The sequence below is a fragment of the Acipenser ruthenus genome, chromosome 10, assembly GCF_902713425.1.
Source record: "Acipenser ruthenus chromosome 10, fAciRut3.2 maternal haplotype, whole genome shotgun sequence".
Classification (NCBI taxonomy): Eukaryota; Metazoa; Chordata; class Actinopteri; order Acipenseriformes; family Acipenseridae; genus Acipenser; species Acipenser ruthenus.
In genome coordinates this window covers 45,641,744-45,659,362 of record NC_081198.1, presented here as the reverse complement: position 1 = coordinate 45,659,362, position 17,619 = coordinate 45,641,744, and the positions used below count along the sequence as shown (strand labels likewise).

Genomic DNA, 17,619 nt, shown 5'->3' with positions numbered 1-17,619 from the left:
CGACTTACAGCCGTAAACAAAAATACATTTCAAGAATCACAGTACAAGTATTAATACAATTAAGAGCAAGATAATACAACATAAAACTGTTTTTCTATTTTGTAGTGATGTAATGCAAGTTTAATTACTATCACAGTACAAAAAGTTAGGAAATAGGTCCTGTTTTTAATGTCTTTTAATTGCATTCATTTGATATAATTAGCATTTAACTGCAGTAAAAAGACAATGGTTGAAAGGTACAGTATTCTGTTAATTTAGTGGTACAATCAAGTACATAGTTGAAGCTCATTAAACAATTCATATACCAGACAAGCATTCAACCGTAAGGGTGGCAGGTATTAGTTTTCATTAAAGCATAAAGGAACATTACATTTTTAGGTCTTATTTGGCTAGCCTTTCCCATTTTACAGAGGCAAATGTCCCCAGTCAAAAATTGATCTATACCACTGCTGGATGAATTGATAAACACTTTTTTATTGGCATATTAGTTAGCAAATGTACCTTAATGTTATAAATGTATCACCTACCTATTGTCCGTATTGGGCTGAAAAGCTCACTTGTTGAATGACAGCAATTCTTAGTTAATATTATGAAAAAATACTCTTTTAAGTAATTCCACAGAAAGCAGCAGTAAAACTAGAGAATTTCTTTTAGTTAATTGGTAGTACGTCTTAAACAGATTTATGTATTTACTTATTGTTAATGAAAAACATCATCAAATGCTAGAATGATGTGAAAATGTCAACAACGTGTCACTTTTACTTAATGTTCAGCATAGTTTTAGTTTGTAACCATTGATAGTACTTGTATGAATGAACACTGCACAACTGTATATAACTGCACATTGCACTACTGGGTTTTGCTGAGAATACAACTATGTTTTGCTAGAGCCACTATACAAAAGTCTTCTAATTTGGAATATTTCAGATGGAACCTATTGTGTAGTGCTTCAAGTCATGCTATATTTGTAAGATGCTGTTTTGTTGCAGTTATGAATATGCTGTCCAAATCATGTGATGTTTATCTCCATCTCAGATGTATTTGTGGATTACAAGTGGAATATATAATACTGTTATACATATGTTTGAGTCTGAAATCTCAAACAGAGCTACAGAATGTATGGAAGTGGCTAGAGGGAGAATTTCAAACCATGATCTAACACCACCCATTCTATCTGTTCACCTATTTGCATTTGCTTCCAGCTGCAGTGTCTCTCTAAAACAAACTGGTTCAAACTGCGTTTATTTAATCTATGCTGTCTTGCAGAAAAAAAAGAAACAGAGCTTAAAATTGTAATAAAATAATACCTATTTTCATGTACTCTAATGTGTGTGCCTTAGTCATGATAGAAATATGGTGGCCTTAAGGTTTTGGAAAGGGGGCATAAACTTAAAAATCTGGCACAAGCAAGACAGCACCTTTTAATAAACCAATCATTAGTTTTTAAGGCTGCTGTAGTGGCCACCCACTTAGGAAAGCAAAGGCTGTGTAAAAAAAGGGATAATTGAATAAGTTAAAACATGCTGGCAATGTTCTGATATCACCAACATCTTGGGCATATTTCAAGCAGTGAAAATCATTGTGGTGGGAAGCTTGGCAGATTTGCATACCTCTGTCCAAATTGTTGTTTTTTTTAAACTCTTAATCTAAAAAAAAAATAATATCCAGAGCTATAAAAAAGCATGTATTCATGTATCTGCTTAAATATATAATTTCATAGGAATCTCTTGGCATGCCACGATAATAATAACATAACACATGAGTTACAATAACTACTTTTAATTTAATCTACTAAGTATGACAGCATGAGCATTTCCACTTAATTAAAAAAAAAAAAATCTGAAGCAGCAATGTTTTAATCACTTGATTTTATTTACTCGCCTGTGGTATCACTTATAATTGTAACTTTCTATTTTTTAATAATGAGGCATTTTTCCACTGTGCATCTCACAAAAAGGTGCTGTCGATAATTAGCAGTCCACTCATATTACTTCGGTTTTTCAATTGGTGTCTCATCCTCATTACAGTAAAATTTAACCTATCTGATTCATTATTGCTGAATAATGTGACTGGAAACCCTTGCAGGCCCTGAAGAAAAAGTAATTCAGCCAAGCAAAATTATCAGCTAATTATATTTAGAATCAAAAGCCCAATAACTATTTGCACACAAATTATGGAACTTGAAGTGAATAGACCTTAATATTAAGCTTCATAGATTTAGCAGACAATTAATTCATTGGAATAGGGAGGTCATTGTATAGCTATTTTGACATCAGATCAATTAGAACTCCATTTAGAATGTATTGGATAATGCAGACTGTATTTTAATTGTGAGATTAAAGATAAGATAAAGATAAAAGTATTATCATAAAGGCTTCTGTTCCTGCGTAAAACCAAAGCATGTACAAAGTTAATCTGAAAATAATATAATATCCTCTGTACATATTTTTATTGCCATAAGTGAACAGGCCAAAAGTCTAATGAACCACAAAGATTACAACCATTGAATTCAAATCAAGTCTTATAATGCAAGTAAGTATCCCCGTGTGGTGCCATAATTGGGTTGTAATTCATTGCCTCTGTATAAAATGTGTTATTATGACATTTTGACAGAGACAATGATTCATAAATCTCCCTACCGACCTGTGAGGGCGCTGTGTAAAGGGAACAGAGTGCCCTGGACTGGATGGCCAGATAATTCATTCCCAGGGTTAGGCGGAAATTGGCCATCTAGAAAGGGGGTGGAGCTATGGCACACTAAATATCCGACCTGGAAGGGAAACTATGTGGCAGCTGCGGATTGGAGGAGCGGTTGCAATCGTTAACCAAGGGGGTGTGATTGACTGTATATAAGGGGACGTAGCAAGGTGATCTATTCCTTTGTTATGGTTAATGCTGAACCGGAAGGAGAACTGTACTGTTATCATGAGTGTTTTGTTTGTTTTGTCGTGTCTAAAATATACGTGTTTGTTGTTATTAGACAGCTAACATGATCCGAAGCTGTCGCTAAAGGCCAGCATCAAACCTGGACAACACTGTGCTTGTGCCATGATTAACTGTATTTGCACCATGAGCACTATAGCACTCACTGTGGACTTGTGATCGTGTTTATGTTATTTATGGGTGTTTAAATACCGGGACTGTTATTTCAGGACTGAACCCGTGGATTAAACAGAGCAATACACAACGCTGTTTTGCCTTTTAGCATTATTGTTTACTGTTGTCATCAAACTTTGGATTACAAAATAAACCATAATTGCACCAGTACTTTGTTGTTTGTCCTTGTCTTGGGCACTGTATCACTCATACACCTGCACACTGCAAACCACTTTGTCACAGACATCTATAAAACGGGATAAATTTGTAACATGATTGATTTTCAAAATGTAACGAATTAGTCAGTGTATATTCCAGTTTTGTATAAACAAAGACGATTACATGTATCCCAGTTATATTGCTGGCAGACTATTTATGTGATAGATTCATTTTATATGAACTAGTTTTTTTCTTTTTTATAAGGAAATTACAACTATTTATCCCATGACGGCTACATCAATGACAGCGCAGGCTCACATAAAATACCAATAAATGCTGGCATTATTACCCTTTAATATATATATATATATATATATATATATATATATATATATATATATATATATATATATATATATATATATAAAATTAGTTTAATGATATACAATAGTATTTAGGCAAAAGACCCTTGTTGTGGCCCATTGGATAATTCAACAGAAATTATCAAAAAAAAAAAAAATCAGTATTGTCTACAATATTCTAATAATGTAACAAGTTAGTGTTTTAGTAATATACAAAATACCAGAATAGCACATTCAAAAGTTTGTCTAAATGTCTTAATAGAATGTTTGTCAAAACTGAGGAGACTACCAAAAGAAATTACATTTTAAAGCATTTCAAAGCACACAAATAACTTAAGGCTTAATAAAACATAAATTAGCATAAATAATTTGATATCTCTGACTGAAGGGGAGGGACTTACATGGTGAAATCAATGTATTACAAAATGTGATAAATGAAAATAGAGCAAAGATATGAAGTGATCTATTTTCAATGGAGACACAAAGTAAAATATTGTTTTTTGTGTTTAAAACAAATCACTGCATTTTTGTTTAAATTTGAAATATACCTAATGTACCTAAAAACATATCAACACTTTTTTTTTTGTTTTGGGATTATTTGAACCACTTTTTTTCATAATTTGGGAAGCAAAGGATTACCAAAATTTAAATTTGACAATTACAATGTAAATTACAATGTAATTTACAATTACCCGAAAGACAGAGCACAAGGAGGTTAAGTGACTTGCTTAGGGTCACATGATGAGTCAGTGGCTGAGGGGGGATTTGAACCAGGGACCTCCTGGTTACAAGCCCTTTTCTTTAACCACTGGACCACACAGCCTCAAACTAGTGTATTGACTGCAATCTCAAACTGATAGACATCCAGTGTATTTCTAGTCAAGCATTTAAATGTGTAGAGAGAAACAAAATGCTTTAAATAAGGGATCTTTAAAGCTACACCTTGTTGGTAATTGTTTATATTTCAGGTTAGATGCTGTTCATTGTGGGCGCTATCCACTGTGCCCAAACACTTTGTTTTATGCTGAAATATTTGTTGGTAAGTAATTTGCATTTTACCTTAAAACACTACAGACCCCGGTTTAGCACTACTCTTGGACTAGTTCATGTTGTCTTAGTTCATGTTGTCTTAGTTCATGTTCTTTCTATTGGGTCATTCCACACCAACTCAACCAGAAAAGGGACATTTTGGTACATACATGATGGTAGCTTCTAAATTGCACCCAGGGTGATTTTTCTGGTCAAGGTTCCTTTCACACTTTAGGTTGACAGGTCGAAGGGGAATTACTATTATTTTTTTTTTTAAATAATGGCTTTTCTGAACTCAGCGTGTCTGAAACCCCCCAGGTGAATTTTTCTAGGAAAATCTGAGATGGGTGGGTAATGGCACTGGTTGAGTTGGCATGGAATGACCCTGTTTTCAATAAAAGTAAACATTTTCAAAAATTGCAATAAAAGTTTTCAGGCAGTTATTGTTGTATACTGTAGTCACATTCTGTTGTATATTTGCTATGCTGTAGAAAGTTTGAACAAATTACAGTTTTGTGTGATAATGTGGAAACAATTTTTTTCTTTGCAAAAAATGCTAAGGATTAACAACGAAAACAAAGTTTATTTGAAATTTACATAGAACAAGTTATAGGTATGATTATAGATATGAAATAAACAGTACCGGGTGTCATTTCGATGTGTATTTTAGTAGGTAAAAGTTAAACATTGGGATAAATGTGCATTGAATTTGCTTACATGAAAGGTGTATTTAGATTTACAAGTGTATGCGTGTGTGTGTGTATATATATATATATATATATATATATATATATATATATATACACACACACGCGCATACACTTGTAAATCTCGCACACTATATATATATATATATATATATATATATATATATATATATATATAGTGTGCTTGTCAGAAAATATATGCATCTATTTAAGTATTTAATACAAACCTTTTAATTTACCCAAAGTTAAATGTGTGGTGTGTATACTGTAACTGCAGAACTATTTTACATTAAAAATCCTTTTGAGCTGAAGTAACTTAGAAAAATCTTGCTTAAATAATGTACAACATGAGACGGCACAGAGCAATATGCATTTTTAATTACTAAAGTGACTAATATCTAGGTTGTGCTTTGAGGTTTTTGTTTAATTAAAAATGTATCTGTTTTTAAGGCAGCTGGATATCTGTACTCTACACCTGAACAACTGTTTAAGAGGCTTCAGAATTTCTGCAAGAGACCAGACCTTGTAAGGAAACATCATGCCAAGGTAGCTAATGCAGAAACAAAACACCAATACCGATTCCTCTCATAAATAGTTCATAAAAGCAAATTTGTCAGTGTTTGATTTGTTTGAAGGTGAAAGCAAGACGAAATATTGGTCTAATTTATTATTTGTATTATTTTGACAAATTATGTTTTGTTAAAGATAGGAAGTTAAATTCATGTTGAAAACTGAACATTTGCTATTAATGTATTCTTTGAATATATATTATTTGAATCCAAGACACAGATTATGCATTTCTGAGTTAAAGCAGAAGGTAACCGACAGGGATGCTAAACATTACACTACCCAGCAGCTATCCTTTCCTTATACCACGTATATCCACTAGTATTTCTGAAAATGGTGAGATATTGAAAGATAAATAAATAGATATTAGCAGTTGCGCATATATGTTATTTCAATAATATTATTGAATACATGCAATTGTATTATCAAATTACAGTGCAGGTGCCATTGTGAACAAAATGTAATGCAATATTTAAGAAAACTTTTGGTTGCATTGTACTGCATGTACAGTGCCTTGCGAAAGTATTCGGCCCCCTTGAACTTTGCGACCTTTTGCGACATTTCAGGCTTCAAACATAAAGATATGAAACTGTAATTTTTTGTGAAGAATCAACAACAAGTGGGACACAATCATGAAGTGGAACGAAATTTATTGGATATTTCAAACTTTTTTAACAAATAAAAAACTGAAAAATTGGGCGTGCAAAATTATTCAGCCCCCTTAAGTTAATACTTTGTAGCGCCACCTTTTGCTGCGATTACAGCTGTAAGTCGCTTGGGGTATGTCTCTATCAGTTTTGCACATCGAGAGACTGAAATTTTTGCCCATTCCTCCTTGCAAAACAGCTCGAGCTCAGTGAGGTTGGATGGAGAGCATTTGTGAACAGCAGTTTTCAGTTCTTTCCACAGATTCTCGATTGGATTCAGGTCTGGACTTTGACTTGGCCATTCTAACACCTGGATATGTTCATTTGTGAACCATTCCATTGTAGATTTTGCTTTATGTTTTGGATCATTGTCTTGTTGGAAGACAAATCTCCGTCCCAGTCTCAGGTCTTTTGCAGACTCCATCAGGTTTTCTTCCAGAATGGTCCTGTATTTGGCTCCATCCATCTTCCCATCAATTTTAACCATCTTCCCTGTCCCTGCTGAAGAAAAGCAGGCCCAAACCATGATGCTGCCACCACCATGTTTGACAGTGGGGATGGTGTGTTCAGGGTGATGAGCTGTGTTGCTTTTACGCCAAACATAACGTTTTGCATTGTTGCCAAAAAGTTTGATTTTGGTTTCATCTGACCAGAGCACCTTCTTCCACATGTTTGGTGTGTCTCCCAGGTGGCTTGTGGCAAACTGTAAATGACACTTTTTATGGATATCTTTAAGAAATGGCTTTCTTCTTGCCACTCTTCCATAAAGGCCAGATTTGTGCAGTATACGACTGATTGTTGTCCTATGGACAGAGTCTCCCACCTCAGCTGTAGATCTCTGCAGTTCATCCAGAGTGATCATGGGCCTCTTGGCTGCATCTCTAATCAGTCTTCTCCTTGTATGAGCTGAAAGTTTAGAGGGACGGCCAGGTCTTGGTAGATTTGCAGTGGTCTGATACTCATTCCATTTCAATATTATCGCTTGCACAGTGCTCCTTGGGATGTTTAAAGCTTGGGAAATCTTTTTGTATCCAAATCCGGCTTTAAACTTCTCCACAACAGTATCTCGGACCTGCCTGGTGTGTTCCTTGTTCTTCATTATGCTCTCTGCGCTTTAAACGGACCTCTGAGACTATCACAGTGCAGGTGCATTTATACAGAGACTTGATTACACACAGGTGGATTTTATTTATCATCATTAGTCATTTAGGTCAACATTGGATCATTCAGAGATCCTCACTGAACTTCTGGAGAGAGTTTGCTGCACTGAAAGTAAAGGGGCTGAATAATTTTGCACGCCCAATTTTTCAGTTTTTTATTTGTTAAAAAAGTTTGAAATATCCAATAAATTTCGTTCCACTTCATGATTGTGTCCCACTTGTTGTTGATTCTTCACAAAAAAATTACAGTTTCATATCTTTATGTTTGAAGCCTGAAATGTGGCAAAAGGTCGCAAAGTTCAAGGGGGCCGAATACTTTTGCAAGGCACTGTATAGCTTGAGATTAGAGATTAAAGCACTGGCTGTGGGGGATCCTGAAGATACTCCGATCCCATCTTGATTCACTAGCAATAGCAGCAGGAAACAGTGTCCTAGTTTTGAAATAGTATCCAGGGATGCCGATTTAATGAATGAAAGGAATAAAAAGAAGTGCAGCAGTATACCGTACCAATCAGATATTTAATAATTTTTGTAAAACTATGTATGTATTCAATGTACAGTCAAACCCATTTACAACATACCTGGGATATAACGTACACACTTATATAAAGAACCAGTATCATGGAACCAAATAAAATCGTATTAAATCCTGTTTAAATTCTCCTTTTAGTACGTACTCTGATAGTGCATACTTCCTGTTATTATGCACGCACCGCAATGGCACGCAGTGGTCTGTGCTGCTCATATTGCATAGTCGTAGGTCTACTTCTTGCTGTTTGAACGTGACCTTGCTCTCTATTACTGTAATTTATACAGTATTATCATGGCCAGTGCTAAACGATCGTCAATTTCACTTAAGGATAAACTGTACATTATTGTTGAAATCTTAAAGGGATGAAAGCAGTCAGTATGATGTTGTCAAAGAGCTCAAGTTTAAAAAGCAGCAGGGAAAATCTGGGGCAGATAAGACGTTCTTTAATTTAATTAAAAGTCTAAATAAAGACCTTTAACTTGCTAATATGTGATGTGATCTAAGATCATTTAAAAAGTGTTTTGGACACATTTTAAGTTTTGTGTACAACAGTACATTAGCATATCTGACTGTACCAGTGGAATAGTGTGGAGTAGTGGTTAGGACTCTGGACTCTTGACCGGGGGGTCGTGGGTTCAATCCCAGGTGGGGGACACTGCTGCTGTACCTTTGAGCAAGGCACTTTACCTAGATTGCTCTAGTAAAAACCCAACTGTATAAATCGGTAATTGTATGTAAAAATAATGTGTTATCTTGTAACAATTGTAAGTCACCCTGGATAAGGGCGTCTGCTAAGAAATAAATAATAATAGTACATGGTAAAATGGATTCCATAGCATACCAAAAATATTGGCCAATCATCTGAAACTCTCCGCTACAAATCTTGGTTTAAAGTGCAACTGGACATTCCAACACGACAACGATCCAAAGCACACATCAAAATCTACTTCAGAATGGTTAAAGAAGAATAAAATCAAGGTTCTGGAATGGCCTAGTCAAAGTCCCAATCTAAATCCGATTGAGAATCTTTGGTATGAGTTGAAGAAGCCTATGACAAGAGAAGTCCTCAGAATTTGAATGAACTGGAACAATTTTGTATCAGAAGCAAATATTCACGATGGGTATCCTAAAAAGCGAATCTAACCATGCAAGAAAATGGAAAATAGAAACATCAATCAATGTTGCTGTGTAATTGATTTGAAGGTGTATCTAGGTGACCTGTCTTGAATTGTGTCCTGCACATCTTGGGAGGTAATTTGGTCATTGCTTTTAAAAACTGATACAACAAAACAAGGTTCCAGACAGTAATCTTGTTCTACCACATGATTTTAGTTACATTTTCTTAATGTATTCTTGCAGTATGTATTATTTAGACACATCTATTTTTTATTGCTCTGCGGTATTCCAGCGCATTGCCCAGTAAGACTGATTTAGAATTGTTTTTCGGGCACCAGACACAACCTAACAGTACAATGCAAGCAGCAGAAGTCACTTTCACTTACTTTACCACTTTTTACATATATTTCAGTGAGACAAAGTACACACAACAGATGGTCACAGTTATGAAAATGAGTTGATTTCAGCCTTAATTAAATATGTAAATAGGTTTTCAATTTGTGAAAAAATCTACTACTTTTATCTTGGTAAGAATCTCCTAAATAATTTATGGAATAGAACAATTGTACAAATGTGTTTTGCTATTGAAAGTTTCCCCAATTTCTTTTGTAGGTTGACACAGATCAGTTTTCTTGGCTGCTCTGTGTAGGAAACTCAGGTCTCTCCTTGCAGCAGAAGCCAGGGAAGATTTGTGACAGATGGGGCTAAGTCACAAACTTGCAGCCTAAGGCAGAATCTGCGGAACTTTCCAGAGTGTGCCCATATTTACCTGATCAGAGAGGGAGAGGGAAGAAAATGTGCAGAGGAAGCTGAGCCTGGCTGCTTGTCATAGCTGACACAGAGCCATCTGCCACAAACCTGTGGCGGCTTCAGATCTCCATTCCCTGCCACCACCCCAACCCAAATTAAATACAGATTCATAGAGACGTTATGATGGTTACACATGTCCCCAGCTTCACATGCAGGAGACTTTGTTAAAAAAAAAATGTGGTCTGTTGTATAACCACACTCATGTATCCCATATGTGGTGCCACATTGAATTTCCGGTCGAATCTGTTTTTATCCTTTGTACTGGATGACATGGTGCCGGAATTCTTTCTTTCTCCGACATGATGGCAGCCAAGATACAGCTTCAAACACTCGCACTTGGCTGCATTTCTACCTAGGTTGCCAGGTTATCGTCGCGTCCTCAGAGGGCCACGGGGGCTGAAAGGAGGATAAGAGTGCTTCTGGACTAATTGGGCAGCCATCCATGAATTGTTTTTCAGGCGAGAGGGCTGCTTTAGTGCTAGCCGCCTTTGCAAATTAATGATTCTGGCACGGGGTTTTAAGTGAAGGTATTAATAAGGGGTCTGGCAGGTATTCCCATGATTCACAGTGTTACATTTGCATTTAATTAATCTTAAAGAAAGCTGCAAGATAAACAGCTGTAATTCAAACGAGCATTGGGAATATGCGACATGGTGCCACCTATCTGATGAAATGGAAACCAATATACTTGTTTTTATTTTTCTTCAAGCTGTTTCGAACACTATCACTCCAGTAAGTCAGTAATGATTCATAGTGAATTTGAACATTTTGATATGGAAGTGTTAATAAATATTCTGATTTTTGAGACATGGTTTAATTTTCAGTTATATATTATAGGTTAATTACCAATTTACTATGTTGGTGTAATTTTGATGTTTCCAGCAGGTAAGTCAATTTAAACATTTAGTTAAAGGAATCAGATCAAGAACAAAACAATATCACCTTTGACATGGTTTCTGCTATGAATTTATACAAGTATAATTAAAAATAAGATTTAAAAGGATTTTGTGTGGATTTTTTTTTATTATTATTATTTTTTAGCAGTTTATGAACACAAATGATAGCTTGTTAGATTGTGGTCTGATGAATATTTAGGGCCACGAGCTATGACTGACAAGTAAACGGTTTTATCTTGCATCTATTATGTTTCACATGTGTATGCTCAAGGATAAAGGGTAACAATGGCAGTGCTAATGCAAAACAATATACATAAAGCCTGGTTAGATTACATCTGTAAATGCAACTTACTCTGTTTTGCTTTTTTTAATAATTATTTTTAGTTACTTCTCTATTGAATGAATTCACCACAGTGCTATGTCCTATAGAAGTGATTTTATCAGAGATGTACTAGCTTACTAAAAGGAAGGTAAGGCATCTTTAAAGTGAATGTACTTTATCAGTCAGCAGATGCTGCCTAAATCTCTGAATTCTAAATCTAATTAAAGAACAAAGGTGTGTTGTTGTGGCTATCAAATCAGTGTCCAGTATTTTAGCTACACCTTTCAGCCCCTGCTTTGTGGATTAATTAACACATGCTCTTTCAGAAAGGAAAGTCGAGACCTTGCATTCTCTGATACCTCACAGCTGTGTCACAGCGCACAGATTTAAAAAAAGAAATGCAGGCAGGCAGCAGTATTGTTAGAGGCATAGCATTCTTCTAAGCCTCTACTCTCCTTATAACGTGTCTCATTTTTGTCGCTTGCAGCTATGTTCTTTGGCTTTCAGATCCAGTTGGCTTTTTTTTTATGCAACATTAGTGGTATGACACCAGGCCAGGAAAATACAAGCAATAATAAAGCAAGTGAAAAAATAATCTTGGCTAGATAAGACATAATGAATTGTTTCAGTTTAAGTCATTTTAAACTTTAAAAAATAATGTTTATGTGTAATGATGTTTGTTAGGGGTAAGAATGTGCTTAACCGTGGTATTAATAGACTTTGCTGAGGTTGCGTGGGCCCCTGGGTGCATCACAAAACTGTCCTCCTACACGACTGAGCGTGCAGCTGTAATTTAGCCCCAGGCACACCTACCCACAGTCACTATCTAATGCATTTTACATTTGCGCAGATGAAAAAGAGGGAAAAAAGAGGAGGACTTTGCTTTCTTTGTTCCCTTTGTACCCTACGTCAGCTGACACACGGAAACTGTAGTGTAGGGTTTTGTTTGCCTCTAATCTGTAATTAGGAATTCTGTGTACAGGGGCCCTGCATTGTGGCTGCCTTTCAAGTTGACAAATATTACTGAGGGATCATGCTAGTTGAACGCTGAAACTAGAATAATTATGTTACTAAGGTGCTATTTGGCGTACTTTGAATGACACATAGCCAAGGTTTTAACCCTTTTATTATCCTTTTGAGCTTTTTTTCATGGTATAGGTGGGTGGAAGCCAATTTCTTTTCATGCCTTTACATTGGAAGCACCAATGCGAACAAAATGTTATAGAAAAGTCCTCCTAAAAGCAGTTTGGGAATGGTCTATTTTGTAAATTACCATCTTAATTATTATTATTATTATTATTATTATTATTATTATTATTATTATTATTATTATTATTATTTCAATTCTAAGTGATTTAAATGCATTATTATTATGCATCTAGATCATTTAGTCAGAAATGATCACAAATAATTAAGTGAATCAGTCTGAAAATTGTATTTTATTTAAACCATGCTTATGAATGAACATTTTAAAGTAGAAAGTGGCAATATTTAGCTTATTCAGAATTTCATTTCATGCTGGTACTTCGTTCTCATCTCACAATTATCACCTAATTGGACAGTCTTAGTACAAAGAGGTCAACTAAGGCCAAAGTATGTAGGCAATAGATATCTAAAGCTAATAAAGTAGAGTGCACTGTGGAGTTTGGGGATAAGTTGCATTAGCACAACAGAGGAGATGTTCTTCACAGTGGTAGAAATACTTAGCTCTGATGCCACTGTATGGAATTCTGCCCCTTATTAACCTACATGATCCCTGTTTCCAGTAAAACCAAGTGTCACCCATATGACAAAGAACTGCTTACCTCTCAGTAAAATAACCCTCATTTAGCTAATAATTACTCTACCTATTCACAGATGTTGATTTACAACATACCATAGTAAAAGGCTATTTTAATCTTGAAGAGATTTGGAACTTTATAATTATCAGAAATGGGTTCCTGACGGCTGATCTCATTAATAAAAACTGGATCAACTGGCATTTTGAAGTTTCTGGCACTTTTTGGATTTATTCCATCACAGCAGATTCCCATTCCTGTATTGTAAAAATGGTCATACTGTTTCAAATGCGTGATGTAATTTAAAAGAGTGGGAGGTGGAGAGAACAATCTTTCAGCTGAATCTAGACACAGATGACTTCCCAATCTCACTCAGAGGCACATTTTAGTTTATTAACTTACATGTTGACAAACTCTTTAGGTGTAAAGCTCCCTTTACAGGTGGGAAGGAGGGGCGTGATCGAGTCGTGGTCCCAGTGTGCTTGTGAATGTTGTCCAATAACGTGTCTTGCTATGTCTAAATGTTACATGTTTTCGCAGGTTTTTGGGGTTTAAATGTATAAAGATATACATTTAAAAATAAAATGCTGAAGAGTTAACACTGTTAAATGCTAATGCACATTCCATTTATATATATATATATATATATATATATATATATATATATATATATATATATATATATATATATATATATACATATATATATATAAAACACCATGAAAGATTCCCCTTGTAGTATTATTTTCTTCCACCTGGTTGTTTTAGCAAGAAATAAAGGAATTAATACAATTTCTCTTATCCTAAGTGGGAGTGTCAGACTGATTGCTTTGATTGTTCAGGAATTCTGTGCTGTATGCGAGGAATTTCAAAATAACAAACACGTTCTTCATGGGTCGGCATTACTGTGCAGTTACAGCAGCTGCACCAGAAATTGTGTGCTGTTCTGTCAGGATCGGGATCTCTCACGCTATCTGGATCAGATTCCCAGGAATCGGAATCATTTCTTTCAGTTTCAATTGGGCCTATTAGGCGCTCTATGATTAGCTTGAATTTATACGGCACTGGAAAGTTTTTACCAATACCATTTTTAACAGATTGTAGCTCTTCAAATTCGGTGTACAGGAACCTTGGTGGTCAATTACAACATTTTATAAGACATTAAACAAAAGGTCTCTGTGCGTGTGATATTTAAGCATAGAAAAGATATCTAAATGACAGTTTCTTAGCTTGGAGCAAAAGGAAAGTAACACTATTGGATCAATCTTGAAAGATGAATTTATGGAAAGGTGTGGTGCTGCGTTAAGTTGTAAATTGCTATTTCTCAGTATGTAAAATGGAAAATAGTTTAACAACCAATCACTGTGTTTACAACGATTTTTGGCACCCAAAGTGGAACGTTCTTTTTCTAGACCTTTGATGTCATCATACAATTCTTTTCTAGATTTTGGAGATGCGCCTTCTAAGCGTGGAAAACCTGGAGGGGGTAGGTCAGTGCCAATTTGGTTCAATTAACAATCAATGGGTCAAAGTGCATCAAATTCCAGGGATAAATCAAATCATCAGCTTTCTGAGACAAAAATACACTTCCTTATCTCCTGTAATCTCGTTGCAAAACTTGTGTTAGGAAATGCTCGGTATGGAAACTGTCAACCACTAATAATAATAATATAGTTGGTATAGCCTTTTATAGTTGGTATAGCCTTTCTTTGAATCGTATGTCTTTTACCAGACCAAGATCAAGTTTATATTACAGTAAAGTTATTGCTACTGATGACTGCATTGCTGAGAGAGGAGGTATAACCATAAAAAAGGAAAATGAATAAGGAAAATGAATAGTATAGTAAAAAAAAAAAAATCAATGGAATTAGTCGTAGCGGTAGCTTGTTGGCACAACGTCAGCACAGCACTTCAACAAATCTCTTTTATGAGGGAATCTTAAGGGAAACATTTTACAGATAATTATATTTAACTATCCTCAGAGATAAAAACAAATAAAAGCAACAATGACAAGTAGAACACTCCATCTGCTGTAAACCCGAATGGCCATGATCAGGTAAGTACAATTGGAACGCTTTTGCAATATAATTCTAAAATCTTATAAAATCGTTGTAAACACCTTTTTAATGCAATGTACAATTAATTCATAGTATGGTTCTTATAATGTGTGACATCTGAAATATCAGCATAGCTCCTTAATTACCATACAATGACACCCACTGGCGCAGCACGTAGAAGTTAGTATTCTTGAGTATCTAGAGATTCTTTTCCCATCATGTTTAGAAAAATATATTCGGAGCCATTTCTGAGAGGCTAATATCTTGGTTGGCTGTGGTTTGATGTGTTGGACAGGCTTACTGAAGCTCAATATACATGGATAAAAATAAATGGTGATATAGCCCTTAAAATATGTATTTAATTTCCTGCTAAAGCAGATGAGTCCTTATTTTGACAAAGGGATACTGTTGAATTTTATAAATAACTGTTGCAAGCGTTGACAGTTGCTAACATGCGCTTCCCTCAAAGATGCAGCAGCTTCTCTTTCCCTTCTTTCAGCAGTCACAGTCAAGAAGGAAGAATCCTGATATTACCTTTTGTGGTCAACATAAGTAGCACACAATGGCATGGGATCTTCAAAAATCATTACAAAGTCTTGTTATTTGGGATTGTCTTTTCCAGAGCGGTGGGCTGCAAAATCACTGTATCTCAAACCAGATTTTTACCAAGATGCCATGTCATCCTATGTTCAGGAAGAGAATATTTTTCAGCATTGGCCTTTAGCAGTTGGGCAGCAGTGTGGAGTAGTGGTTAGGGCTCTAGACTCTTGACCGGAGGGTTGTGGGTTCAATCCCTGGTAGGGGACACTGCTGCTGTACCCTTGAGCAAGGTACCTTACCTAGATTGCTCCAGTAAAAACCCAACTGTATAAATGGGTAATTGTATGTAAAAATAATGTGATATCTTGTAACCATTGTAAGTCGCCCTGGATAAGGGCATCTGCTAATAAATAATAATAATAATAATAAATATTACTAAAATTTGCTATATAAGCTAAAAAAATAAATAATAAAAAAATGTGTAAGGTGCTTGGTTTTCAATCTAATGTCTCAAACAGAACCTTAAAAGATTAAAGGAACAACTTGATGTCCATCATACAAAGTTTTATAACTGTTTTACAGCTTATTTTAAACATGTTATATCACACACCATAATAGCTGACATTACAAGGCAATATTGGGGTTTGGATGAGTGTGAGCTGCTTGTTATGATGTCATTCAAAACCACTGTACTGTACTATATTATGAAGATGAGGCAAACTGTAAACTGCAATATGCAATAGGCTACAATGTGCAAAAGTTGTGCTGTTTTGCTTTTTCCATATGATACAGCTTAACTGTAATGCTAGGAGTATGTCCTAAATAGCTCACACTTAAATGTCAGGTTAAAGGTGCCTTTATTCATGTTAAAAAGTTAAAATGCAAGTATTGTATGTACCGTAAAAAACGATGTATAAGTCGCACCGGTGTATATGTCGCCACCCCCTTTTTGAGACAACAATTTTAGGAAAAAGCCTATAGGTCACATCAGTGTATAAGTCACTCCCGCCTTTTTGAGACCCCCTAAAAATACCTAGAAAATAGACTTATACAAAGGTTTTTACAGTATGAAGTTAATGTCTGATGTACTTACTACTGTACGAGCACAACCTATGGACATATTTTCATAGCTCCTAGGCTGTTTTCAGAGAACATGCAGCCTTAATGTTCCATTCTGCCAATAAGTAGTCAGCAGATTGTTGTACTCTTTGCCAGATAAAGGGTTCCCTTGGGTTAACGCAAGGACAGATAACAGATACTGTGTGTGGTGTGATATGTCACAGGCAGACATACTAGAAACAAGTCTGTTGCCCTCATGCAAGGAATAGGGGTGTAACATTCATTAAAGTTGCAATATGATTTGTATCACGAGATACAGATCACAATATAAGTATCATAATACACACATGCACAACTGTACTTTGTATAATGTGTAATAATATATTGTTAATAATGGAATATTTGTTAAAAGTCTAAACAAAAATGAGATATGGGAAGCATGTATTCATATCAACTATACGTCCCATTTATTTATTAGCTATGTAGTGCTTTTGGCCATGTACTGTATCTTCACAAAATGCACTTTCTGAATCCATTGAGAATGTCTCCTTGGTTTAATACATAATCTCAATCAATAAACATTAAAAGCTTCTTGACCAGGGCTGAAATAACATTGCACCTTGGAATTTCTGGATTTTGTTTCCAAGCCCTCAAAATATGTAATGCTCTGTCAGCCTCGTTGCAATCGTTCTCTATTCCCTGGAATAAGTCAAAGGCATGGGTCACTGAATTTATGCGTCCTGAGTTGATATTTAAATATGTAAACGACTGGAATCATTTTC

At 35.4% G+C, this 17,619-nt stretch overlaps 1 pseudogene; it reads left to right on the top strand.

The window, feature by feature from the left end:
- The window catches only part of LOC117406647 (glycosyltransferase-like domain-containing protein 1), a 92,534-nt pseudogene extending 79,865 nt beyond the window's left edge, over window positions 1-12,669 (top strand).
- Window positions 12,670-17,619: the final 4,950 nt, after the last annotated feature.